This window comes from Pleurodeles waltl, chromosome 4_1 (assembly GCF_031143425.1).
Source record: "Pleurodeles waltl isolate 20211129_DDA chromosome 4_1, aPleWal1.hap1.20221129, whole genome shotgun sequence".
In the NCBI taxonomy this organism is placed as follows: Eukaryota; Metazoa; Chordata; class Amphibia; order Caudata; family Salamandridae; genus Pleurodeles; species Pleurodeles waltl.
The window spans coordinates 170,682,735-170,709,600 of NC_090442.1; positions in this window are offsets into that span (position 1 = coordinate 170,682,735).

The window sequence follows — 26,866 nt, forward strand, 5'->3', positions numbered from 1 at the left end:
CAGACATGTCCATTCCCCCCAACAACACCATTACCCATGCCACCCTGACGGACAGGACAAGGAGTGGCAGTGCCCCACATGGAGACAGAGGCGCCACCCAGGACACTGGAGAGGGAACCCTGGACAGTGAGGAATACCTTGGCCCCTCACTCAGTCCTGGACTGTCACCATCCAGCAGCCCCACCCAGGACAACATTGACACCCTGTAGGAAAGTACCATCTTGCCTGGCATGTTACCCCCATTTTTCACTGTATATATGTTGTTTTAGTTGTATGTGTCACTGGGACCCTGGTAACCCAGGGCCCCAGTGCTCATAAGTGTGCCTGAATGTGTTACCTGTGTAGTGACTAACTGTCTCACTGAGGCTCTGCTAATCAGAACCTCAGTGGTTATGCTCTCTCATTTCTTTCCAAATTGTCACTAACAGGCTAGTGACTAATTTTACCAATTTACATTGGCTTACTGGAACACCCTTATAATTCCCTAGTATATGGCACTGAGGTACCCAGGGTATTGGGTTTCCAGGAAATCCCTATGGGCTGCAGCATTTCTTTTGCCACCCATAGGGAGCTCTGACAATACTTTCACAGGCCTGCCACTGCAGCCTGAGTGAAATAACGTCCACGTTATTTCTCAGCCATTTTACACTGCACTTAAGTAACTTATAAGTCACCTATATGTCTAACCTTTACCTAGTAAAGGTTAGGTGCAAAGTTACTTAGTGTGAGGGCACCCTGGCACTAGCCAAGGTGCCCCCACATTGTTCAGGGCCAATTCCCTGGACTTTGTGAGTGCGGGGACACCATTACACGCGTGCACTACATATAGGTCACTACCTATATGTAGCTTCACCATGGTAACTCCGAACATGGCCATGTAACATGTCTAAGATCATGGAATTGCCCCCTCTATACCATCCTGGCATAGTTGGCACAATCCCATGATCCCAGTGGTCTGTAGCACAGACCCTGGTACTGCCAAACTGCCCTTCCTGGGGTTTCACTGCAGCTGCTGCTGCTGCCAACCCCTCAGACAGGCAGCTGCCCTCCTGGGGTCCAGCCAGGCCTGGCCCAGGATGGCAGAACAAAGGACTTCCTCTGAGAGAGGGTGTTACACCCTCTCCCTTTGGAAAATGGTGTGATGGCAGGGGAGGAGTAGCCTCCCCCAGCCTCTGGAAATGCTTTCTTGGGCACAGATGTGCCCAATTCTGCATAAGCCAGTCTACACCGGTTCAGGGGACCCCTTAGCCCTGCTCTGGCGCGAAACTGGACAAAGGAAAGGGGAGTGACCACTCCCCTGACCTGCACCTCCCCTGGGAGGTGTCCAGAGCTCCTCCAGTGTGCTCCAGACCTCTGCCATCTTGGAAACAGAGGTGCTGCTGGCACACTGGACTTCTCTGAGTGGCCAGTGCCACCAGGTGACGTCAGAGACTCCTTCTGATAGGTTCCTTCAGGTGTTAGTAGCCTATCCTCTCTCCTAGGTAGCCAAACTCTCTTTTCTGGCTATTTAGGGTCTCTGTCTCTGGGGAAACTTTAGATAACGAATGCAAGAGCTCATCCAAGTTCCTCTGCATCTCTCTCTTCACCTTCTGTCAAGGAATCGACTGCTGACCGCGCTGGAAGCCTGCAAAACTGCAACATAGTAGCTAAGACGACTACTGCAACTCTGTAACGCTGATCCTGCCGCCTTCTCGACTGTTTTCCTGGTGGTGCATGCTGTGGGGGTAGTCTGCCTCCTCTCTGCACTAGAAGCTCCGAAGAAATCTCCTGTGGGTCGACGGAATCTTCCCCCTGCAACCGCAGGCACCAAAAAGCTGCATTACCGGTCCCTTGGGTCTCCTCTCAGCACGACAAGCGAGGTCCCTCGAATCCAGCAACTCTGTCCAATTGACCCCCACAGTCCAGTGACTCTTCAGTCCAAGTTTGGTGGAGGTAAGTCCTTGCGTCACCTCGCTAGACTGCATTGCTGGGAACCGCGACTTTTGCAGCTACTCCGGCCTCCGTGCACTTCCGGCGGAAATCCTTTGTGCACAGCCAAGCCTGGGTCCACGGCACTCTAACCTGCATTGCACGACTTTCTAAGTTGGTCTCCGGCGACGTGGGACTCCTTTGTGTAACTTCGGGTGAGCACCATTTCACGCATCCTTGTAGTGCCTGTTTCTGGCACTTCTCCGAGTGCTACCTGCTGCTGAGAGGGCTCCTTGTCTTGCTCGACGTTCCCTCTACCTCCTGGTCCAATTTGCAACCTCCTGGTCCCTCCTGGGCTACAGCAGTGTCCAAAAACGCTAACCGCATGATTTGCAGCTAGCAAGGCTTGTTGGCGTTCTTTCGGTGGGAAAACACTTCTGCACGACTCTCCACGGCGAGAGGGATCCGTCCACCAAAGCGGAAGTCTCTAGCCCTTTTTGTTCCTGCAGAAACCTCAGCTTCTTCTGTCCAGTAGAAGCTTCTTTGCACCCACAGCTGGCATTTCCTGGGCATCTGCCCATCTCCGACTTGCTTGTGACTTTTGGACTTGGTCCCCTTGTTCCACAGGTACCCTAGATTGGAAATCCATCGTTGTTGCATTGTTGGTTTGTGTCTTTCCTGCATTATTCCTCTAATACGACTTCTTTGTCCTTAGGGGAACTTTAGTGCACTTTGCACTCACTTTTCAGGGTCTTGGGGAGGGTTATTTTTCTAACTCTCACTATTTTCTAATAGTCCCAGCGACCCTCTACAAGGTCACATAGGTTTGGGGTCCATGCGTGGTTCGCATTCCACTTTTGGAGTATATGGTTTGTGTTGCCCCTATCCCTATGTGTCCCCATTGCATCCTATTTTAACTATACATTGTTTGCACTGTTTTGACTATACTGCATATTTTTGCTATTGTGTACATATATCTTGTGTATATTTCCTATCCTCTCACTGAGGGTACACTCTAAGATACTTTGGCATATTGTCATAAAAATAAAGTACCTTTATTTTTAGTATAACTGTGTATTGTGTTTTCTTATGATATTGTGCATATGACACTAAGTGGTACTGTAGTAGCTTCACACGTCTCCTAGTTCAGCCTAAGCTGCTCTGCTAAGCTACCATTATCTATCAGCCTAAGCTGCTAGAAACACCCTATACACTAATAAGGGATAACTGGGCCTGGTGCAAGGTGCAAGTACCCCTTGGTACTCACTACAAGCCAGTCCAGCCTCCTACACACCCCTAACACACACCCACCAACATCATGCCAGGGCAACTGGACCCACACTGTGTATCCAGGCCACAGACTGGTGGAACACAAGGACAGAGGCCACGGTCACCACCTACCAACAGGCAGGAAGACAATGGCACAAGTACAAGTGGTACCGCCAGACCTGTGCAGGGGATACAGGCACATGGGGCTAGGCCCAGTGGGAGGGCATCAGTGGCCCATGGAGGAGGCCACAGGATGGATGCTGCAACCCAGGTTGTGATCTCTGAGGTCCTGTGACCATACCACCATACCCCGGACAGATTGGCCTAGATTTTGGCCACCCTGGAGCAGAGTCAAAGGCTGCAGAGAGCCCAACACCAAGAGACCATGGAGCAGTGGAAACTGCACAATACCACCACGGCCACCATAGCAGGTGCACTGCTGCACCTTGTCCCAACCCAGCCTGAGGCCCCCTCAGACCAGGAAGCCCCTACTACAGGCCAAAATACAGCCCAGCCAACAACAACAGCAGAAGCAACTGGACTTGTGCCCCCATCTGAGGACACACAGGAGACCTGCACCTTAACCCGTACAGCCCAACACCAGGCACCAACACGGTCCCACAGGCCCAGATGTGGCACTGGAGCACCTGCCAAGACCAAGGCCCCCTCGAAGAAGTGACAAGAACTGTCCTCCAAGTGTGCCACTGAACCACTTTCTGCACCGCGCAGTAACAACCCCAAAAACTGTAAATAACAGATGGACATATTACCACTGCCAACAATCGCTGAGACCATGTAGCCAATATGGACATCCACCAGTAGCCCACTCCCATCAATGTAAAGAGTACCATGGCATCCCTGACACCAAATAAAACACCTGTTCACCAATGTAAATGTCCCCTGTCATTATGTTGAATCAAATGGAAGTGTGCATGCGATTGTCATTGAAATCATTTATTCATTTCTTAACTGCAGGAACGGCACCCCACGCATAACATGGGGTTGCGCCAACAGAAATCTCAAACAAGTTGTCCATAATGTCACATGTCCCATGCAAACCTGGTCACAGTGACAATGTCTATAGACCCAACACCCCCATTGAGGATAAGGCATACCGACAGTGTGGTGCACAGACAGCAACATCATCAACTAGTACCACTTAGTTACTAGAAATACAGTTGCATCAGTTGGTTCCTGGAGTGTACATCTTCCCCCTCCTCATCATCACCATCACTCTCATCCCCTCTCTGAGGAAGCTGGTCTGGATATACAGCCCCCTCCTCCTCCAAGAGGGGAATAGATTTCCTCACAGCCACATTGTGCAGCATGTAGTAGGCCACCACTATTCTACACACCTTTTCAGGCTCATAGGCCAGGGAATCCCCAGAGATATGGAGGCAACGGAATCTAGCCTTCAGGAGACCTATTGTGCGCTTAATCACCCTCCTAGTACGTCCATGGGCCTCATTGGAATTCCTCTCTGCATCTGTCCTAGGATTCCTCACTGGTGTCAGGAGCCAATGCATGTTGGGGTAGCCAGAATCACCTGCAAAAGGGGGCAAAACAGGACTGTCTCTGACAACCCTCAGTTGCAAACAGCCTGGCTGTCAGACACACTTACCTATGAATCATCCTCTGTCCCCTTGTAGTTGTTCCATAATGTGTGGCACACTGCTGTTCCTCAGCACAAAGGAATCATGGACTGATCCAGGGAACATGGCATTCACATGTGAGATGTACTGATCTGCAGTACACACCAATTGAATGTTCATGGAGTGAAAGTTCTTCCTGTTTCTGAACACCTGATGAGAGCTATGTGGGTTCCATCGATGGCACCTATCACATGGGGAATGCTGGCTAAGGCATAGAAGTCTGACTTGATGGCAGGGAGGTCAGCACTTTGGGGAAACCTCACAAAGGACTGCAGGTGTCGTACAAATGCATTCAGGAATCTGGACAGTATAATGCAAATCATTGGCTGTGAAAAACCTGCACCCATGCCCACTGTCCCTTGAAATGAGCCCATACCCAGGAAATGGAGTACAGAGAGCACTTGCACTTCAGTAGGGGTGGCATGCTGATTCCGATTAGCCGGTCTCAGTGCTGGATCCAGTAATGCACAAAGTGCATGAATAGTAGCACGGTTGAGTCTGTAATTGATAATGATGTGACGCTCCACCATGGTCTCCAAATCAACAAGTGGTCTGTACACCGATGGGGTTCTCCCTCGCCACATGGGTGTGTACCTAGGAGGAATTGAGAACACATGTGAGGAAGACACATACATCTGCCCAACATGTTAAATATTCAGCACTGCTGGCATACAATTCGATGACACATATGCATAGCAGGATGTAGAACTGGAGTGACATGTCCTCAATGATACAGCAATATTGTTGTGGTGAGTAAATATATATTTCCTCTCTGTGGATATCCGACGTACTCGCAGATGGAATGCAATTAAGGAAGGAGCAGGATACGCCGTGTTCTGTGTCTATGGCATCCAGAAACAGAATTTAAGGACTAAACGTATGCGTTTAGTATAAAGGATCATTTATGGCAAGAAAGCACACATGATAAAAAGGATTATTGAGAGGAAGTCCAGATGAAGTCAAGGGGTATTCCCCAGATGAAACACGTGTTGACGGATGGAGTTTTGAATAATTTTTGAAGCCAAATCTCAAGAAGAATTAAACATTTTCTAATTCAATTTATAGACTTTGTTTGGATGAGGGCTTTAATTTACAATAAAAATAATTATTAGAGTTGCTTAACGTTAACGTGTGCCGCTACAACAGTTCTGATAAATGTATATGTGTTCATGCCTAAGGGGGTTGGGGAAAATTGGGCCTGCATGGGGCAAATGAGAAATAAATAACTGCGTAGTAATGGCCAAAATGTCTGCCCCCTGTAATCCAGAAATGTTGTAGTGGAAGTGACCTCATACCGCTAGCGGTTGGTGTAATAGCGTAAGACAGTGTTCACCGCTGTGCGACCATACATTGGTTAACATGGTTGTCAATGGGGAATATTAGCGTATCATGATCGCCACCAGCGGTGACGGTGCACACCGCCGCGGAGCATACGCCATCTCGTCACCCCAACTTTACTTGACTCCCGGATTACGTGCATGCAGGTACTCCACTGAGTGTGCTGCTGTGTCCTGGCTCTGGTCCTGGAAATGGAAAGGGCCCTGGCCTTCACCAGCGAGGAACTGGGCAAGCTCGTGGACAGTGTCCTACCCCTGTACGCCAAGCTCTATGGTCGACCAGAGGTACAGGTGAGTAGGTGGATTGGGGGGCATGGATGTGTGTAATGGTGGTAGATGGCTGTAAACATGTATGCACGTTTGACACTGTACAGTCGTGGGATTCATGACATGCTGCGTGTGTGAGGTCCTGTTCTGCTGTTGTGAGTGTCTGTCCCATAGGGGACGTATAGCCAGCTGTATCTAATGGGCATTGTCTGACCTCTGTGTTACTTTTTCTGTGTGTCCCATATAGGTCAGTGCCCATCAGAAGAGGGGACTCTGGCATGCCATCGCCATGGAGGTGTGGACCCTGGGGGACTACAACCGGTGGAGCAAGACCTGCAAGGAAGACCTGCAAGGCCCAGCTGGGGAGGTCCTCCCAACAAGGAAGGGGTGCCCGTCTGGCCCTGACCCCCCTAATGCGCAGCATTCTGGCAGTAGCGTATCCGGACCTGGATGGGCGCTTGAAGGCTGCACAGCAGACACAAGGGGGTGAGTACAGAAACCATCGTATGCCTCCTTGATGGATGTGTGAGTGTGCTGTAGTATGTATGCTGTCTATTGGCAGGGACTCTGACTGATGTCATTTTACATAATGGCCCCCAAGGGAAGTAAGGTTGTAAGGGACAGGTCTGCAGTACTTCAGGTCCCTCTGTGCTGTAGGAAATGGCTGTAGAGCAGGGTTGTGGCCACTAGTCAGGGGCATAGCCATGTGTATAGCGGTAGGTGCTGCATAGTGGAATATTTGCAGGGTAGGTGTATATGTGAACCAGCTATGTACCTTCATTCAGCTATTTACAGATGTCTCTCCTGTTTTGTCTCCCCAGCCCTGTTATCTTGTGTTGTCTGTGTACATCAGCATCATCTGGCGAAGGAGCTGTGGCACCGACGAGTGGGGATACAGCGACCCATGGTTCCACTGAGGCAGAGTCAAGCGACGCCAAGGGGACCAGTGGGTTGGAGGGCGAGGGGAGTATCAAGGGGGAGGCAACTACCGCTTGAGGTAGTGACTCTGATACCTCTTCCGATGGGAGCTCCCTGGCGGTGGCGGACCCTAGTGGGCCCACCCATTTTGTGTCATCTTCCGCCTTCCCCCATACCATCACCGCCCTCCCATTTGCCCCCCACTGAGTTGTCTGTGCCCACTCAGCCAGAAGGGTGGGCGTCTCCTTCACCCCAGTCACCTCATCCCCTGCCCCAGTCAGCCCTGCTACAATCACAATGGATGCAATAGACCTCCTGAGGACCAACTCTGTAGGGCAGACAACCGTTCGTCAATGCCATCCAGGGGCTAGCATCAGAGGTGCAACAGACCAATGCCTACCTGGATGGCATTTACGGTGCCATGTCTGGCCTACAGAGATCTTTTCAGGCTCTGGCCTCCTCTTTGACCGGCAGCCAGTGTCCCTGGTCATTCCGTCCCCCCTCCAACCACCTCAGTCCCTTCCAGCACCCCACTCCCTTCACCCATCCCAAGCACACATTTGGACAGCCATGCACACACCTCAACACACAAGAAGCACACTGAAAAACACAAGCACCACACTTCCCACCACAGGCATACACACAGCCAACATACAAAGGCACACACACTAACATCCACTTACCCCAGGGTGTCCACCTCTTTCGCCTCCCTGTCTGTCACCTCTACATGCACACTCACAGGCACTGCACCCTCATTCACTGTTGCTGACCCCAGTCTGGCAGTCACCACAAAATCAGACATCCATTCATGCATCCCAGACACCACACCTGCACTTACCACAACAACTTTGGTTGACACATGCAGCACACTCACCAAACTTGCAGACACCCAGACAACATACATTTACACTGGCAGCCTGTCTTGTCCCACTGTATCCATCCCCCCTCCTCCCAAGACACTCAAACGTTACAAAACACGCACCCAGCACACATCCACCACACCTCAGCATACTGTACAGTCACTTGCACCCACGTCACGCACACCTACACCTGTCACAACCACTCCCTCTACCTTCACTCACATGCCTTCCTCCAGGTCCACCCCGATTCCCCCTAAAAATATTTTCGTATCCCATGTAGACCTATTCAAACTGACTGGCCCACCCCGTCTCATCCCTAAACGTGCCCACCTCCTTGCCCTGTCCACTCCTCCCACGTCACAGCCCGCCCCTGTCCGCCCTTCCTATTGCCATGCTACGTCCCCTGTGAGCAAGAGACCCCGTGCTGGCCCAGGTCCATCTGCCAAATCCAAGTCCAAGGCCACTCCACCAGCTTCAAAGACCAGACCCAAGCCCCCGCCACCTCCCAAATGTAAAGCCAAGCCCCCACTCCCAGTCGTAAGTCCCCACCCCATTACCCCCTGCCCCTGTTCCCACAGGTGCCTGGATGCCCCATTGTCGCCCCTTTAAGGTGGAGTACCATTTGCACTGGTAGGAGTCAAGTTGGGGCCATTTGGGCCCATCGGACTTTGATCTAGGGGCTGGTGATTGGCCTTCTGTTGGACTTCTTTTGCTCCTGGAGCTCAATAAAAAGTTTGTGTGGCCAGTGTTGGTTTTGGCACACTCTGGATCCGTGGTTCATCGATTCTTTGTGTGGGGGTGTTGTGCACATGTGTGTACTTTGGGCAGGTTGTCTTGGCCTTGTGTCAGGTAAGTACCTCTTGCTCTGGGGTGTATGGCTTGTGCTGTTGTGAGGGGTTGTGGGTGCTTTGCAGGGTGGGTGGAGTGGGTGGGTATGTAATTGTGCCCTTTCTTCCCTTGTTTAGTAGGTTGCAGTACTTACCGTCGTTGTCTTCGTTGGTGGTCTCGGTTGTGGAGGTATAGCGGCTGATGTAATAGCGTAAGACAGTGTTCACTGCTGTGCGACCATTTATTGGTTAACATGGTTGTCAATGGGGAATATTAGCGTATCATGATCGCTGCTGGGGGTGACGGTGCACACCGCCGCGGAGCGTACGCCATCTCATCACCCCAACTTTACTTGACTCCCGGGTTACGTGCATGCAGGTACTCCCCTGAGTGTGCTGCTGTGTCCTGACTCTGGTCCTGGAAATGGAAAGGGCACCGGCCTTCACCAGCGAGGAACTGGACAAGTTCATGGACGGTGTCCTACCCCTGGACCCCGTTAAGGAGCAGGACTGGCATGATTTGAATGTTTCCTCATATTTGGTTTGTTTCCGCCTGGCTTTGCGTGGCGGTGGTTTCCGCCCCAGAAGTGACAGCGGTCTAGTGCTTCATTATTTGATGGGCAGGTAAGGCCTTTCCGTCGGCCTGTGGGCGGCCTCTGCCGTCATTGTCGGCACTCCTCTGCTGGCGGTCAGTGGTTTTCAGGCTGTCTTTTTCTCAGGTGGTTCATAATTTGGATAGCCCAGACTGCCTGACTGTTGGGGGTAGTTACTGCTTCGCCGGAGGAGCGGTCTTTCCCGCCGTGTTCATAATGAGGGCCTACATCTTGCTTTAATATAGTATATACAGAACCAGCTTCCTACATTGGTGGATCAGCGGTGGGTTCTACGATTTTGCATTTGCTGGACTACTCAGCTAATACCTGATTACACAACTAAATTCCAAAATTGCCTTTATAGAACGGATTTTTGAATTTGACTATTTTTTCTAAATTTTTAAAAGTCCTGCTAGGGCCTTGGTTAAGTCCCCTTAGCATCTCTTTTTTAGTTTAAAAGTTATTTTTAAGTTAGGATTTAGTTAAATAGTATAGAAGTAAATAGAAGTAATTTTTAGTTTCTAGAAAGTAAGCACAACTTCTGCTAACATAATTGTCAGCTCAGAGGATATGGTTATGGAACTCAAACTCACGTCTTACCTCCATATAGGGATGGCAGAGTTAAGGTCTCCCTGTAAGCTGGAAAAGATTAGAACAGGTTTCAACCCTACCAAGGTCAAGCTCCAGGAGCTCTTGGCAGAGTACTGGCAGAGTACATCAGGGACCACCTGTGAGAGGAGGCTTCTGCCCTCCTGGGGCCCTGTGAGAGGAGGCTTCTGCACTCCTGGGGTCTGGGCAGCCACAAAGAATTTCCTCTGAGACAGGGTGTTACACCCTCTTCCTTTGGAACTAGGTTTTAAGGGCTGGGGAGGAGTAGCCTCCCCCAGCCTCTGGAAACTCTTTGAAGCACAGATGGTGCCCTCCTTGCATAAGCCAGTCTACACCGGTTCAGGGAACCCCCAGTCCCTTCTCTGGCGCGAAACTGGACAAAGGAAAGGGGAGTGCCCACTCCCCTGTCCATCACCACCCCAGGGGTGGTGACCAGAGCTCCTCCAATGTGTCCCAGACCTCTGCCATCTTGAATCCAGAGGTGTGAGGGCACAGTGGAGACCTCTGAGTGGCCAGTGCCAGCATGTGACGTCAGAGACCCCTCCTGATAGGCGCTTATCTGACTAGGCGGCCAATCCTCCTCTGAGGGCTATTTAGGGTCTCTCCAGTGGGCTTTTCCTCAGATAACGACGTGCAAGAATTCACCAGAGTTCCTCTGCATCTCCCTCTTCGACTTCTGCCAAGGATCGACCGCTGACTGCTCCAGGACGCCTGCAAAACTGGCTACCTAGGAAGGAGGATAGGCTTAGCACATCTCCTAGATTAGCCTAACAGCTTGACCAGTTACCTTACAAATTGGAGCTTTAGGTGGTCTACGTTTTACATCTGGAAGCCAATGTGTAGTTTCCTGAACCCTCTGCATAGTGTGCTTAGTTTTGCAGACTACAAAGAGGGCCAGCCTCCAACACCACCCTGCAGAGGAGGAAGAAATCCACTAAGACAGAGACGATGTTAGAGATGAGTAGGATGACCTACCCCGCCCCCCACCTAACTAGGGAGACCAGGGTCCCCATGCCCCTGTCTCTAGGGATAGAACTCACTGGATCTGGATCTTCCACAGGGGAGACCAGCTCCTCTGAGAGCATTGGATGGCCGAAAGATTAATTCTGGAGAAGCAACTCCTGGCTACAGAAAGAGAGAGAGCAGTAATGGGCTTAAAACCCATTAATGGTGGCAGCAATATAAATAGGGTAGAAGAAAATACTGATATTCTAATAATCCCAAAAGGGATTGTCTCAAAATATGAAGAAGGAGATGATATCACCAAGTTGTTCACAGCTTTTGAGAGGGCTTGTGCAACCAGAAAGTTAAACAGATCTCACTGGGGAGCTCTCCTTTGGGAACTGTTAACTGGTAAGTGTATGTATAGACTCCTCACACTCTCTGGTAAAGATGCAGAATCCTATGATCACATGAAGGCTACCCTGATTGAGGATTAGGTTCAGGGGGTCTCACAAAAACTCAAGCCAGATCTGGATGATTTTGTTAACTACTCAGTGAAAACACTAGTTAGTTGGATAACTGGCAGTGGAGTGCATGACAATGATGGGCTTTATAATTTGTTTATGAAGGAACACCTGTTAAGTAACTGCTTCAATTGCAAAATGTATCAACATCTGGTAGACCTAGGTCCAATTGCTTCCCAACAATTGGGAAAGAAGGCAGACCATTAGGTCAAGACTAGGGTGACCAAGACTTCCATAGGTGGTGACCAAAAGAAAGGGGTCACAAAGACTCCCCAGGGGAAGGATGGTGAGACACCTAAGGACAAAAACAAAGAGTCTTCTCAAGGGCCCCAAAAACCTGCTCAGGAGGGTGCGCCCGAGCTTCTTCACAGTCTAAAAATGGGTACAAGGGTAAAAACATTGAACCCAAGAAGGCCTGGTGTCACAACTGTTAACAGCCTGGGCACCAAACTGGGGACCTGGTCTGTCCCAGAAAATTCCCACTAGCATTACTCCAGTAAGTACTGGAATAGCAAGTATCCAAGCGGGATCAACAGTGTGGCCAGAGCAAATCAGAGTTCACATTGAAGCTACTCTAGTCTCGGGGGGGGTCATGGATATAGCCACACTAGCTGCCTGGCCGCCTAACATGCAAAAATACAGGCAGCAGCTCTTACTCAATGGGACAAAGGTAGAGGCCCTGGGGGATACAGGTGCCAGGGTCACCATGGTGACAGAGAAACTGGTTTCCCCAGGACAGTATTTGGCTAGACGAACGTATCCAGTCACCACTGCTGACAATATAACTAAGGTCCATCCCATGGCTATGGTGACTTTAGAATGGTGAGGGGTTACTGGCCTGAAACAGGTAGTGGTCTCCTCTTTAATCCCAGTGGAATGTTTGCTAGGGAATGATTTGGAGTTCTTAGCATGGGCTGAGGTAGAGCTCAAAACCCATGCAGCCATGCTGGGAATCCCTGTAGGAAAGTACCCTCTTTTTGGCATATTACCCTCAATTTCTGCCTGATGTCAGTGTGTTTGACTGTGTCACTGTGATCTTGCTAACCAGGACCCCAGTGCTTATGCTGTCTCTCTTCTTAAATGTGTCACTATACTGGTAACCCAGTACTTCATCCCAAATTGGCATATTGGTGCCCCCTTATAAGTGCCTAGTGTATGGTACTTAGGTACCCAGGGCATTGGGGTTCCAGGGGATCCCTATGGGCTGCAGCATTACTTTTGCCACCCATAGGGAGCCCATGCAAAGGCTTCTACAAGACTGCCATTGCAGCCTGTGTGAAATGGGGCATACACCATTTCACAACCATTTACTGCATCAACTCACTTATAAGTCACCTGTATGTCAGGCCTTCCAACCCTGAAGGCACCCCTGCACTAGCAGAGGTGCCCTCACATCGTCTAGAACCATTTTCCTGGACTTCGTGAGTGCGGGGATGCCATTTTACATGTGCATTGGACATAAGTCAATACCTTTGTCCAGCTTCACAATGGTAACTCCAAATATAACCATGTAAGGTGTCTAACATCTGGGAATTGTATCCCAGTACTGATTCTAGTATGGGTTTTGCAATTCCATGCACTCTGGGGGCTCCACAGTGGACCCCCAGTAATGCCATACCAGCCTACTGAGGGTTTCCATTATTTTGGAAAAATGGGGCAACCCAGTACCCTGGGACCTGGGTAAGTGAATTATATATCAACAAATGTTTTGGTCCCTCTGGGAGAAGGACATGAATTAACGTCCATGACAGTGGTTGTACCATAAAGAACTTTCTGTACCATTGGGGTTTGTGAGTAATATATCACATTTATTGGAAACTTAAATTCAACAATTTAAAGTAAAGTAATCGAGGTGCTCCTGTATTACGGAGCAGTGTGAGGGAATTATGTGTCAGTATAAGTGTTGCAGTGCTATTTACATGAAAACTAAAACCAAACTGTGGTTAAAAGTATCAGGTCTCAAATAGGCCCCTACAACCATAGGTACTGTGAGTCTGCTGAATTTTTCAAAGTCAATCCACAATTTCTAATACAATGTCGACGTTTCGACCCCAATCAAAGAAATTAATTCAAACGGGTCATCATCAGGACATAATATTGAAATAGGAAGCACCTAGAATACAATACAGAAAGCATGTATCAGTATTTTGCCCTCTATCTGGTCAGCATCTATTAATTCAACAGTACAACTTCTCTTCCAGGGGATCCTCATCAAAGTCATAAACAATGAATATTCCCGCCCTCGTGCGGGGACCCCGGAGCATATATATATAAAATACATACATATTATCATGTGTAAAACAGCAATGCAGGCTATAATCATAAATAGGCTAAAATGCTTTATTTCTATGCAAGTTTTTTTTTTTTTTTTTTTTATATTATAAAATCACAATAGATCATAAATATCTACCTAAGCCCCAAAAGCTGGACTTAGGGAAGTAAACAGCAGTAAATATCAGAGAAAAATAGAAAAAACCACATTGAAAAACAATGAAGCATTCTTAGCCAATAGGCTGCATGCAGGTTAACACAGGAGAACCATAAAAACTTTGGCACCGTGCCTTTAAGACCCTGAGCACCTCCAGTATCCCACCATGCCTCAGGGGTGAAGGGAAGGTGACAGTTGGTTCACAGTTAGGTCAGTTCTTTTTTCCGGCTTCTTCTGAGAGGATCCTGGAGCATTGAGCTCTCAGTTTTTCTGAGTTTTCCTCAGAAAAATTCTTTAAAAAAGCGTTTTTCACTTTTCACTCGACAAGTAATATCTTTGTCTGAGCTAGGAAGGTTTTTTCTGACAGAAAAATGCCTTCTCTTTTTGTAAAATGTCCCTCTTGTGGGAAGAAGAAAGCCCAGTCAGACCCACACTCTCTGTGTATTGTCTGCCTGCCACAGAGTCACTGTCCTGACACCTGCAAGTATTGTAAGAACATGTCAAGGAGGACTCTCAAAGACAGAGAGAAGATCAGGCTACATGGGCTTCAGGAGAGGAAAAAGTCAACATCCTCTTCACTTCCCAGACCTACAGCAGAAGGAATGGCCCGATCGACGTCGACAGGTAGGATTGTACCTGTTTGTTCTCCATCGACGTCATCGGCACCACCGTCTCACCGGCATAGATCGCCGTCGACGGCGACCAGACCGACGTCGAGGGACAAAACGTCGAAGCATGGACACAGGGGTACATCTCCGTCGACGGCAGGCCGCCGTTCGGCGTCGAGTCATCTCCGGCGCTCCCGTTCGCCGTTGAGAGCGTCTCACCCCTTGGCGTCGAAGGACACGACACCAAAAACACCTCGACGGCATGAACATCCGCCGTCGACCACTCGCCACTCAACGTCGAGACACACGACGGCGAGTAGGTCCAGGTCCCGTGATAGGCGATCGGCGTCAAGACACTCGACGGCAAGACCTCCGACGTCAAGACCTTCGACGTCGAGAGCAGGCCAGCCATCGCAACCTTCGACGTCGAGGATGCAATCGACGTCGGCACAACCTTCAGCTGTGTCACAGGCAGTAGAGCCAGCGGACAAAGCTCCCTCACCGGTGGTCTCTATAAGGAGTGCATCATCCCATTCCAGAGCATCGGGGCATGTTTCTCCCATCACAGCATCCCCGGATTCACAATACTCGAGGATGTATTCTCCTACTGCCTCATTACCGAGAACGCCATCGCCTACAGCTAGAGCAGGACGGGCTCGTTCTGCTTCTCGTCAGCCGACCACAAGACTTGCACACTCTGCTACAGCCTCTCGGAGCAGGTCCCGTTCCCGAAGGAGAACCAGGTCACGAACACCACGCAGAAGATCACCTTCTTGGTCTTCTTCAGGATCGTCTGTGGGGCGCTACTCCCCCACACTCACAGATTCTCCACCTGCTAGGATTTCCCCGGTGGATGATATCACCACTTTTAATGAGGTTCTTCTAAGGGGAGCGCAGAAGCTAAATATTGAGGTACCAGAGCCGGCCACCTCATCCTCAGTTATCTTTGAGACCCTACAACACAGATCAGTCTCGAGAAAACTGCTGCCACTAGTACCGGGTTTGCTGCAACCGACTATGGACACTTTTCTGTCTCCAGCCACTCTCAAGTCTGCCCCGGCTAGGATTCAAAAGAAATACAAAGCTCCGGAACAAGATCCTTTATTCCTGCGGAAGGATCCGCCACCGGACTCTGTGATCTTAGCCGCAGCCAGAAAAACACACTCTGTGGCATCATCTTCCACAGTCCCCCCGGATAAGGAGAGCAGACACCTAGACTCTCTGGGGAGAAAGATGTGCGGTACGGCGGCATCTGCTATGAAGGTCTCCAGCGCCTCAGCACTTCTGGGCAGATATGACCGCTCTCTGTGGGACTCACTCCACAGATTTACAGAAAAGTTGCCCAGGGAAGATAGACAGGACTTCCAGGAAATCTTGCAGGAAGGAGGCCTAGTATCTAACCAGGTCATCAGCGCGGCGGCGGACGGGGCGGATTTGGCTGCGCATGGGTATGCGCACGGAATCTGCGCTAGGAGGTCTTCCTGGCTACGGCTCACGGGTATGAAACAGGAAGCACAGCAGCGCATTTTGAACCTCCCATTCAGCGGGAGTTCGTTGTTCGGTACCCACGCAGATGAAGAGATGGCCCGAATGAAAACGGAAGTCGACACGATGAGGGCAGTGGGCCTGGAACGTAAAAAAGACTTCAGGCGGAGGTACAGGCCGTATGACAGACGACCATTCCAGCAGAGGGTTCAAACCCCTCACTGGTCTCAAAGGCCACAACAACGACAGGGACGTCCCCTGTTTCAGGCACGTAGACCCACAAGAGACAGAGGGTCAAGTAGACCTCAACAGTCTACAGCAAAGACACCATCAAAGCAATGAGGCATTGCTTCCCTCAGCACTGTGCACCACTCCGGTGGGGGGAAGTGTTACGCATCATCTTCGCGAGTGGCACTCAATCACAAAAGACAAATGGGTGCTCAATATTGTCGAACATGGCTATTCTCTCCTTTTCAAAAAACCTCCTCCACACTTGCCGCCAGCAAGGTGTTTTCCTTCTCATCTCAGCCTGCTACGCAAGGAAGTTCTCGCACTCCTACAAAAGAAAGCTGTAGAAAAGGTTCCTCCGGCACAAAAAGGAAAAGGGGTGTACTCCCGTTACTTTCTGGTGGCGAAAAAAGGTCAACAGGGCCTCTTCAGACCAATTCTGGACTTACGGCTCCTGAACAAGTACATAAGAAAACAAAAGTTCAGGATGCTAGCCCTTCACCAGATTGTCCCGCAACTGCATCAGGGAGACTGGATGTGCTCCATCAACCTACAGGATGCATATTTTCACATCCCAATAGCAACCAAACATCGGAAATTTTTACGTTTCCAGATAGCGTCACAGCACTACCAATTCAGAGTCCTTCCATTCGGCCTGAAGTCTGCACCCCGAGTCTTTTCAAAATGTGTAGCAGTGGTAGCGGCACACCTTCGAAGACAAAAAATATTCGTCTACCCCTACCTGGACGACTGGCTAGTGAAGGCCTCATCTCCGGATCAGGCGAGAAAACATCGAGATATCGTTCTAAGAACTTTCGAGTCTCTAGGTCTTCAAATCAACCACGACAAGTCAACCTTGATTCCAACACAAAACCTCCACTACCTGGGAGCGATACTAAACACAGAGCTCCAAAGAGTGTATCCTTCGGAGGAACGACTTTTATCAATCCACAGGAAGTGTCAACATCTATTAACAGCCGATGCACCTACAGCTCGTCAGGTGACATCGCTTCTGGGCTCCATGGCTTCATGCATCTTCATTGTCCCGAATGCCAGGCTACGCATGAGGCCCCTTCAGGAGGCATTAGAGAACAATTGGAGCCAAAAGACTGGTCACTGGGAGGACAGAGTTCGACTACCAGCAGTGGCTTTTCAATCACTACAATGGTGGATGCACAGACCTCACCTGTCGATAGGTTCTCCGTTTCACCAGACAATTCCAGTCGACACTCTAGTAACGGATGCGTCTCTTCAGGGTTGGGGTGCTCATCTGGGTTCCTTCCAAGCTCAGGGTCTTTGGTCCGACAAGGAAAAGAACTATCACATAAATCTACTGGAACTCAGAGCAGTCCATCTGGCTCTCAAATCTTTCTCTCCATTGGTTCAGGGGAAATCTATCCTAGTTCAGACAGACAATACAACCACAATGTATTACCTGAACAAACAGGGGGGAACAAGATCACTACCTCTGTCTCGAGAATCCCAAACGATATGGCATTGGCTCCTGGCCAGGGGAATGTCTATCACAGCGGTACACCTGCCAGGTCAGCAAAACGTAGAGGCAGATTTCCTGAGCAGACATCTGGAAGACGCGCACGACTGGGTGCTACACGACGAAGTCGTCGAGGACATCTTCGGTCAATGGGGTCGACCTCAGTTGGATCTCTTTGCAGACGAAACAAACAAAAAATGCCCAGACTTCGCGTCCAGGTTCTGCCGTCCGGGATCTCAAGGGAATGCCCTGTTGATCAACTGGTCAGGGACATTTCTCTACGCCTTTCCACCGATTCCCCTCATACCGACAGTAATCAACAAATTTTACAACTCCAGAACCAGAATGATTCTGATAGCGCCACAATGGCCCCGCCAATTCTGGTACACGGACCTACTCAACTTATCGGAAAGACCTCACAGGAGGTTGCCGTGCAGACCGGATCTCCTGAGCAGAATGGAAGGCAGAATCCTACATCCCAACCTTCCCTCTCTGAGCTTGACAGCATGGCTCCTGAATTCCTACAGTATGGGCACCTAGGGCTCTCACAGGAGTGCATGAGCATCTTGAAAGAGTCAAAACGACCTTCCACGCGGCGTTCTTACGCTTTTAAGTGGAAGAGATTTTACATCTGGTGCTCTCAACAAGGTATAAATCCCATACGAGCTCAGGAGGACGTCATACTATCCTATTTACTTCATCTGGCGAAGTCTGGTCTGCAGGTATCTTCTATTAAGGTTCATTTATCTGCAATTACAGCGTATCGTAAGTCGCCTTCTCAGGAATCCTTCTTTACGATACCTGTAGTCAAGGATTTTTTAGAAGGCTTGAAAAAGGTTTTTCCTCCCATTCGGAGACCTTCTCCTCCATGGGAACTGAATGTAGTCCTGTCAAAACTTATGGGCCCTCCCTTTGAACCTATCCACAAGGCCTCTTTACAGCACCTTACGTGGAAGACGGCTTTTTTGGTGGCCATTACTTCAGCGAGGAGGGTCAGCGAAATTCAGGCTCTGTCTTGCAGAGAACCGTACACGGTTTTTCACGATAATAGAGTGGTTCTGCGAACTCACCCATCTTTCCTTCCGAAGGTGGTGTCAGAATTCCATATCAATCAGACTATATCTTTACCGACTTTCTTTCCCAATCCGGAGACTCCGGCTGAGAAAGCATTGCATTCTTTAGACTTAAAAAGAGTGCTGAAATTCTATTTGGACAAAACAAAACCGATTAGACATTCTAACCATTTGTTTCTGAATTATGGTCATTTAAGAACAGGAGAGGCAGCGTCTAAACGAACTATATCAAGATGGATTGTGTCTTGTATTGTTAACACTTACCAACTGGCTAATAAGCAATTACTGGCTAGGCCAAAAGCGCATTCCACAAGGGGAAAAGCGGCTACTGCTGCCCTCCTTAACAATGTACCAATTTCCGAGATTTGTAAGGCTGCTACATGGAAGTCTGTGCATACCTTTACTAAGCATTACTGTTTAGACTCGGATGCAAGAGCGGATGCCCAGGTGGGGCAGGCCTCTCTTAGAAATCTATTTGCATGAAAATGTATTCTTTCCTGCACTTCTTTCGGACAGTCCGCAGAGTTTAGGGATGGGCTTGCTAATCTATTCAATGTTTATGACTATTGATGAGGATCCCCTGGAAGAGAAGGATTAGTTACTTACCTGTAAATCCTAGTTCTCTTCCAGGGGTATCCTCATCAAAGTCATAAACAACCCACCCTCCTCCCCGGACTTAAGTCTCCTAGAAGTGCAGGACAGATTATCTTTCTGATCAGTTACACAGATTGTCACCGTAAAAAAGTACTGACCTAACTGTGAACCAACTGTCACCTTCCCTTCACCCCTGAGGCATGGTGGGATACTGGAGGTGCTCAGGGTCTTAAAGGCACGGTGCCAAAGTTTTTATGGTTCTCCTGTGTTAACCTGCATGCAGCCTATTGGCTAAGAATGCTTCATTGTTTTTCAATGTGGTTTTTTCTATTTTTCTCTGATATTTACTGCTGTTTACTTCCCTAAGTCCAGCTTTTGGGGCTTAGGTAGATATTTATGATCTATTGTGATTTTATAATATAAAAAAAAAAAAAAAAAAAACTTGCATAGAAATAAAGCATTTTAGCCTATTTATGATTATAGCCTGCATTGCTGTTTTACACATGATAATATGTATGTATTTTATATATATATGCTCCGGGGTCCCCGCACGAGGGCGGGAATATTCATTGTTTATGACTTTGATGAGGATACCCCTGGAAGAGAACTAGGATTTACAGGTAAGTAACTAATCCATATTGTATGGTTATATTATCAAATCAATATTAAACATGAGGTCACTACTTCTTTATGTGATTGTCGACCTCGTAAGAGTTAGAAACAAAATTGACATAATTAATTTAGAAAATAAACCAATTTGAGACGTACTCACCCCTATTTAATTGTACTCAGACACATCCTAGTCGTGTTAACAATAAAACATACCAATTCGCCTTCCATCTCATGTAGCCATGGTGTGTTGTTAATAATAATATTTTTTTACTTTACCTACTAGGGAAAAATTATATATATATATATATATATATATATATATATATATATATATATATATATATAAAATGTATTGTCGTATTGTTGTTTCCAAGGTCCAGGCTACTGTATAGGGTTTGAAAATAAACCTGAAAATTGCTTTATAGTTACCTAATGGCTTCAGGAAGGTCTTAGATCGTTCCATGAAAATGAGCCAAGTGTTTATAGTCCTTTTCAAAACTTGTTGGCATGGTTCTATGTTAAAGTTTAGGATCTGCAGCCCTGATTTAATCGGGTTAAATGCTCTAGTTTTGGAAAGAAAGTAAACAAAATATAATATAATGAAGTCAGACAAATGAGTCTCTGCCAGCTACAAATTGCAGCCATCCTGTTGATTCCATCTACTTACTTGGCTGGTAGTTCAGCAGCAGGGTGATTCCATTAGAGCCTGCTGCCTATCTAGTTCTATTTATAGATGAGGAAAGCCAGACTTACGTAACGTCCATGAGGATAGCCTCTGCTGCCATTTAGTGGCCAAAAATAGATTGTTCCTCTTTTAAAAAAGGAAAGTCTAGTGTTATAATGGCTATTCTTTTGCTAGTCTACCAAAAACAAAATAGGAATTCTATTACTTGGGCCAAAAAGACAGTGGGGGCAAAACTAAAATTATGTAGTGATAGACTATAACCCTCTATGTAAATCCAGGTTATGATTCTATACTGAACCATTTTCATGAATGCATATTAAGGTTTTGTCTGTATTAATTACAGACTGTGATTTCATCCAAGCTTAATATTATATTTGTGACAGCTAATAGTTACCCTAAGGCCAGGTTAATTGTTAAAGATATTTTTGGCTTGAAAACTCTTATGAAAAGTCCCATCATGTGGTAGACATGGACATGTACTTAGTTCACAGTGTATGTGGGTGTTTGCTATCAAATGATGCTAAATAAACAGAGCCCTTGAATTGGCAACGAGGTCCTGAATGAAATATTGTGTTCCTAGTTCCCATAATAGAGCCCTCCAAAAGAGGTGTACATATGTTCATATTATATGAATTCATACCTTATGTTTGTAGTGAATCCTAGTTCGTTTTAATGGGATAACAGGAGTTAGTTTAGTCTCTGGCTTGCAGACTTGTGCCCCCGTCACCTAGTGACTTTTAACCTACTTAGCTTGCTCTGTCTTAGCCCATTTACTTATTTATTTCTTCTAAGATGGCTGCTTTGTTTATAGTTAGGCCACTTGTTATGGGTAACATTATCAGTGTCACCGCGCCAAGGCGTCAAGATCAAGTACCAAAGACAAACAAACAGTAGGTGTTCACACTTAGGGATTTTCCCTCTCTATACTTTCGAGGGATTGTTTATATTAATTGCCGTCCCAAGCATGTCTGTTATCTATTGTTTAGGAACACACCTACGTCAGGGGTCCTTGTAGATCTGTATAAATACATCACACTTTAGACAGATAATCAGAGGGATTCCGACCAGATGGCATCGCCACCATCGCTGATACCGATGCTGCAGTCGTCTTGACGCTGACCCAGTCTTCGTGTCCCTGCGGAGTCTGAGATAGAGACCTCATTCCAAGGTAACGAGGGTTGGGGGCTCATCTCATGGCCATGGCATTGGCAGATTTGGTTTAACAAACCCAGCTCCCCTTTAGGTAGGAGGTTAGGCCTTTCACATCAGGGTATTAGGGCATATTACATCTCGTATGTCTTTTCTACATATTGCAAGATGGTGGGGGTCTTTGTAATAATGACTCTTGTCTTCACAATTCTGTTTCTTGCATTATTCATTATCCTAATCATTGCAGCCCATGCAACGTATCGCAAATTGCAGTTATGTTAAATGAAAACTATTGAAACTCTACTGCATCTTTGTCATTGCCTGTGTTTGTATGAGACATGATATATCTGTGAGAAAAGGGTAATCTCCGTTTAACCACAACACTCCCTGAGATGTTTTATTCTCGAGTCCATGCGTAACGGCTGCCATAAATCACCTTTTACTATTGTGTTTCTTTGTTAGGTGCTGCTAGTGAGCAGGTAAGGTTGGGACAACAGTTGCGACTTGTTGTAGGAAAGGTGTAGTCGCCTTCAAGCAAAAGTACTGTCATCCTTAAACCAGCAGTCTTGCTCAGAGCAAGAGTTCAAACTACGACATGTTATACTTAATAAAGTCAAAGCAGTGGTACTTATAACCAAAATACAGTCAAAGCTCTTCTCACAAGCCATGGTGATAAAGTCCATGATCCTGTTATGAAGCAGAAGCGTGTCTCCAATCCTCCAATGAGCTCAATCCTCATGAAATTGTGTTGCTCCTATCCATCCAATACAGCTCTCCTTTGGATAGAAGAACATCAATGTCGCCTCCTCTTGGTGCCATCCTCACATGTTCAATCACTTGCCACTTTATGTCATGATTGTTATGCTGTAGGCTCCGGTAATGTTCCACAAGAGGTGCTCCGATGGTCCATCATTTGATCCTACTTCTGTGTTGGAGAATTCTACATTTCACTTTTTGTGTGGTTTTTCCTATATACAGTAGTTGGCATGGACACCATATAGCATAACAGCATCTTTAATATTACAATTAGTGAACATATTTAAATTATTCACAAAGTTATCATCAATTAAATCATTGGTGTTGAAACTAAACTTACAGGCCCGACACTTCCCACATTAATAGTGTTCAACCACTGCCGGGAGACACCACAAAGCATTTAGAGTTTTTTTTAGGTGGTTCCGGAAATTTAGCTCCCACTAAGGAATCCCTAAAGTTACTCCCTCTCTTGAATGAAAATAGCGGTAGTTCTTTATTGTTTAGATGGTCTTCTAACAATGGATGGGGTGCATGTCAGTTTTAGTGACCTCATGACACCCCGGTAGTCCACGCAGAACCTGAGTTCTGGGGTGGCACCAGGAGCAGCGGCCTTTGGGACCAAAACCGCAGGGCTGCCGTAAGGACTGCTGGAGCGTTCAATAACCACTAGGGTTAACATCTTAGATACCTCATCCTTGATGCTAGCCCTGACCTTGTCAGTTACCCTATAATCCTTTTGTTTAATGGGTGTACTGTCCCAAGTGTCCACATCATGTGTGCACAAGTGTGTGACCCCTGGGATCAAGGAAAACAGTGAGGTGAACTGTCCCAACACCTGGTGACAGTCCCTCTGCTGCTCTGCAATCAGGGAGAGGGATAGATTAACTCCCTCCACAGACCCATCTTTTTCTCCTGCAGACAGGAGGTCAGGAAGAGGCTCACTCTCCTGCTCTACCCTGCCATCTGTCGCTAGGAGCATGGACAACTCTGTCCGCTCAAAGTGTGGCTTGAGCCGGTTAACATGCAGGACCCTTAAAGGGTTCCTGGGAGTCTGTAAGTTCACCAGGTAGGTGACTTCACTCTTGCGCTCCACCACCTCAAATGGCCCAGTTCAATTGTCCTGGAGCACCCTAGGCTCCACTGGTGCCTTCATCCACACTTTTTGTCCAGGATGAAACTCGACCAGAGTGGCATTTTGGTCATACCAGTGGTTCATATCCTCTGGGCTTGCTTCTAGGTTCTCCTGTGCAAGACTCATGAAGTAGGCAGTTTCGTTTCTCAGACCCAGCATGTAACTAAATACATCCTAGGAGGGTTTACTATGAGCTTTTTTTCAAAGTCTCCTTGACCAGACTTAAAGGTCGCCTCACAGGGTGGCCATAAATCAGCTCAAAAGGACAAAAGCCAAGTCCCTTTTGAGGCACCTCCCTGTAAGCGAACAGAAAGCATGGCAAGAGGACGTCCCACTTCTGCCTCAAGGGCTCTGACAGGCACTTAATCATGCCTTTCAAGGTGCGGTTGAATCTCTCAACCAGACCATTACTTTGTGGGTGGTAAGGTGTGGTGAACTTATACGTTACCCCACACACCTTCCACAGAAACTTCATATAAGTAGATATAAAGTTAGTATCCCTATCAGACACCACTTCCTTGGGAAACCCCATGCGTGTAAAAACTCCCATCAAGGAACGGCCCACCACAGGGGCAGTGATTGATCTTAAAGGAATGGCTTCTGGGTACCGGGTGGCATGGTCCATCAAAACCAGGATAAACATGTTGCCCACTGCTGTTTAGGGATCCAGAGGCCACACAATGTCAATGCCAACCCTTTCAAAGGGGGTACTGACAACAGGAAAAGGTTGGAGGGGAGCCTTACATTTCCCCCCACTCTTGCCACTTGCCTGACAAGTTGGGCAAGACCTGCAATGAGCATCAGAATGCCTGTGGATTTGGGGCCAATAGAAATGGGTGACAAGCCGCTCAAAGGTTTTGTCCTGCCCCAAATGACCAGCTAAAGGCACATCATGAGCCAGACCCAGTAGGAAGGCTCTGAAGCACAGGGGTACCACCAGCACACAGGCTGACCCAGCCTTAGGCTTGCTATATAGGAGGCCATCCTCCCAGTAAATCAGATGTGATCCAGGCTCCTTGCCAGACACCTGGTCTGTAGCCTGCTGCTGCAAACCCTCCAGAGTAGTGCATGACTTCTGTGCCTTACAGAATGCTTTCCTGGTGGGTCCCCCTTCCTGCTGCCACTTTGACAACTCATGGACCTCACCCAGTTCTGTCACCTGTTCCCCTGTAGGCGCCAGGGCTTCTCCTCAGGTTCAGCCTCCTCCTATGGGAACTTCTGGGACAGGTTTCCTGCGCCCCTTGCCCTTCCTCCTTCTGGCAGACACCTGGGCCACTCTTTCAGGCTCAAGGGTCTCCAGATCACCCTGATGGGCTGCCATAGACCTGGTGGATACGCATACCCACCAAGGCAGACCCAACATATCCAAGTGTGACCTGTGTTCCACCTACTTCCAAGGGGAATCCTCCAGGTCATTGCCAAGCAAACAATCTACAGGCATGGTTGGACTCACAGCTACCTTCAAGGAACCTGAGACCCGTCCCATTCAAAGGGAACCTGCGCCACTTTGCACAGGCACTCTGAGTTGTCTACTGCAACTACTTGGTGAAGTACCCTGGGATATATATGATCTTCAGACACCAGGTGACTCCTCACTGTAGTCACATTGGCTCCTGTGTCTCTCAGAGCCTCCACCCTCTGTCCATTGATGGTCACCCACTGCCTGTACTTTTTAGTGTTCTCAGGCACCAGAGTTCTCTGGACCATCTCACTGTCCCCTAATGAGAAAAGGGTCATCTCAGCTGGCTCCCACCCACCTGGAAACAACTCCTCCCCAAGCGCTACACTAGCTAAACCCTGGGACTGCCCACCAGTGGGTGCCGGTGTACGATTGGGGCATTTGGGGTCCCCCTCACATGACCCACTTGGTCACATGCATAGCACTTACGTGGAGAACCACCAGCCACAGATTTCCCTTTGGAGAACCATGGCTTCTTCTCACTGGGGGGCTGGGAATCCTTACCCTGGGAATCAGATTCGGGCCCTTTAGAGAAATCCCCCTTTCTTCTGATAGGGACCCTGCCCACCCTTGGCGTGGTCTCCCCCATACCTCTTTTGGACCCTGGTGCTCTCCCAGCAGTTAGCTTCCTGCGCAAGCTTCCTGGGGTCAGTCAGCTTGCTGTCAATCAGGTGTTGGCGCAGCTCTAGAAAACTTAAACTGTACACGTGCTCCCAAGCAATCAGATTGTGAAACCCCTCATACGTTGTCACCTTACTGCCCTTCACCCAACCATCCAATGACCTGCAGAATGAATCAACACACTCCAACCATGTTTGGATTCCTTATAGGACCTAAACGTGTGCTTACCCTGATCAGGGGTGAGACCATACCTAGTGATCAGGGCATCCTTCATGGTAAGTGAGCCCCTGGGGATCTCCTAAGGATGTCAGAGTATCTCTTTCCTCTACCTCAAAGTGCTTCCACAGACCCACACCTCCAATGAGGTTTAGGGACCAGATTCATATGGAGAGCAGACTGATACCCCTTAATCCACAGCAGTATGTCATCCTTCCTTTTGTAATCTTTCACAACGTCTTTAGGAATGTGCGCCTTCCTCTCAGGCTGCACTGTGATGTTGCTGTCACCATCTCTACTAGACTGGCTCCTCTGATCCAGCTCCCTCAAGCTCAGCTCATGAGCCAACAATAACTTTTTCTCGTCTATAGCCATCCTCATTTTCTCCAACTCCAACTGGTGAGTCCTCTCTGTCTGTCTGTCCTGCAACTCTTAGGTGAAACACTGCTACCTACCCTAGAGATCCTCCTCCCAGACAGAACAAGCCCACCCACAATACCATTGTGAATACTCTGTAACTCCTTCTCCTCACCCTCATCCTCATCATCTGTGTGCCCCTCAGCCTCCTTGGTTGCCACCCAGGCACTCAGTGCCTTTTGCAGCTCCTCCTTCCTGGTGGAGC